Genomic DNA, 2,797 nt, shown 5'->3' with positions numbered 1-2,797 from the left:
CACCCAATTAGTCCTTTACCGCGGACGCGGCTATTCGAATAGATGATGTTAACCCTGCAGGGGTGTACTTCTTTATACACGCTCTCACCACTTACCGTCGTTTACACGACATGTACTCAGCAACCTTCAAGCGGAAGCCCAACGAGGGTGTCGGCCACAACCTACCTAAATACTCAAGTCTCTAGTCCAGGTTTATCGCCTATCCAGGTTCCATCCGTAGGGAGTCCGACCGAGGTTTCCACATACGGCCCCGAATGATGTGAACAGGGTTCCCGAGACACCAAATGGGTGACTCGGTACACCGTGCCACGGTGTATCTACCGCCACATAGCCCACCCCTAGGGTCAGCGCTACGCACGGCCGCCAACACATAACCTACAAACACCAGAAACTAATTGCAACTCCTGGATAGAGTACTAGGGTGATTAAGAAGCCGAGAGGGTCCATTGGTTTCGGGCCCAATGTATGGTAGTAACTGAATCTAAAATCACACATACAGATCTTAGTTCTTAGGGACGGCCTCAATGAAACAACCGGCCATGTACTCCTACATGGCCTCTCATCGATACCTTTACCAAATCATGTTCAGCACATCCCTCACATTACCGACATAATCATTTCACTCTAGCCCATCACCTAGATGAACCAGACCTAACACAACTCTAAGCATAGCAGGCATAGCAAGGTAGGAAACACAAACATGGCTCAATCAACTCCTACACATGCTAGTGGGTTTCATCTAGTTACTGTAGCAATGACAGGTCATGCAGAGGATAAGGGTTCAACTACCGTAGCACACAGAAGTTTGAAACGTTGTTGTCTTAATGCAGTAAATGAGAGCAGAGGCGAGAACTTGGGATTGTATCGATATGATCAATGGGGCTGCTTGCCTGATGGAGTGGTAGTAGGGTACTGCCCTTCAGTTGGATACTCGGAGATATCCTCGGAGGCAGGACCTACCATGAAGGACACACAGAACATAATCAACACATGACAATATGCAACAATATGATGCATGCTATGACATGGCAAAATGATGTGTCCTGCCTAATGCAATGTGAAACAAGTTCCTATGCATAATAATTGTGTTAGCTTGTTTCACCTAAACAACATGGTTAAAGTGGTTTGTCATGCATGAAACCATTACAGATGGATAGATTGAATTTTTCTGGTCATTTTTCATATATAATTTGTTTGATTTGGAGCTATGGTTGATTTTCTATGATTTTTAGAAGTTTTGGCTATTTTCTGGAATTTCCTATATAAAAATAAATCTAGAAAATGAATAATTGCGTCAGCACTACGTCACTATGACGTCAGCGAGTCAAAGGCGCCAGGGCCAGACAAACCTGACTGGTGGGCCCTGTCTGTCAGTGTCTCAACTAACTAACAGAATTAAATTAATACTAACTAACTGTCAGTGGGGCATGGGCCCACATGTCAGTGACCTAAACTAACTAAAATTAGTTAGCACTAATCCTAAACTAATTAACAGGTCGGCCCCACCTGTCATAGGTTCAGGGGGAAGTCAACTTGGGCCCACACGGGTCAGATGTGGTCAACTCCCCGGTCAGCGGGTCAAAGCCTGCCGACGTTTACCGCCGAAGAGGCCAGACGCGGCGGCGTGCTGCGGGATTTTCCCACACGGCACCATTTGCTGCGCGGAGAGCAGCTACGGGCAGCTGGTGCTCGCCTGCATAAAGCTATGGTGATGGCTTGGTCGGGGAGTGGCCGGAGCATTGCCGACGACGAGCTTGGCGGAGGCCGAAGCTCGGGTCAGCTCGTGCGCATGGCTGCAGTGGCCTAGGAGGCGTGGCGCTTGCACCTACAGCATCTACGTGATGCGGTGAGCACGCTGGACGTGCCAGCAGAACTGCTAAGTGGCCGGAGCTACGTCGGCGGCGAGCTCAGGCGGTTGTGCGTTTGGACAAAAAAGGCACGGCGGCTACAGAGCTCTAGCGACGAAGCAGAGAGTAGAGGGAGAATCAGTAGCTCACTGGGAAGCCGCAGAGATGGTCAGGGTGCTCGGGGAAGGCTCAGTGCGGTCGGAATGGCGACGGCGATCTCGGTGGCCCGAGGTTGAAGACGACGGCGGTAGGGACGATGCAGGGGCTCCGATGTCATGCGGCTTGGCTAGTCGATGTAGTAGACGACGGCGAACCGTTCGAACACGGTGAGAGGGCGCGGGGACGGCGTTGGACGTGGCTGCGGCGAGCGGCAGCGACGGTGACGTCTCGGGCGACGTCGGGGAGGGCGAGAGAGAGGAGCCAGAGGGGAGAGCGAGTGTTTGCGAGGTCGGGGAGAGAGAGGGGGTTCGTCCCACGTTGACAGCTCGACGAGGGGAGCGGCGAGGCAGTGGGCAGCTGCGTGGCATGCATGCTGTGCACGCCGTTGAGCAGCTGCTTGACTGCCTGGCCAAGCCAAGCAACTCGCTGGAGCGGTGGCTGGGCTGGGCCGGCAGGTGGGCCTGCTGGGTGGCGCCAGGTAAGCATTTCTCTTTCTCTCTTTCCTGTTTTGTTTTCTTTTTCTATTTTTCTGTAACTTTAGGGCTTTATTAAAAATACTTAGGCACTTACTAAAATACTTTAGGGCTCTGTTGGGATTATTCCTAACAGCCCTCACATAAATCCAGAATTATTTAGGCATTTCAAATATTTTATAGCATTTAAATGCCCAAATTCAAATACGTACGATTTAATTCAAAGAATCCAGAATGTCCTAGAAAAGAGTGCACATTTTTGCCAGGGATTTTAACCCAATCCAGAAATGATGAACATTTTGTGAAGGGCATTTTGGG

Source organism: Triticum aestivum, chromosome 1A (assembly GCF_018294505.1).
Source record: "Triticum aestivum cultivar Chinese Spring chromosome 1A, IWGSC CS RefSeq v2.1, whole genome shotgun sequence".
Taxonomy (NCBI): Eukaryota; Viridiplantae; Streptophyta; class Magnoliopsida; order Poales; family Poaceae; genus Triticum; species Triticum aestivum.
Note: the sequence above shows the minus strand (reverse complement) of the source record.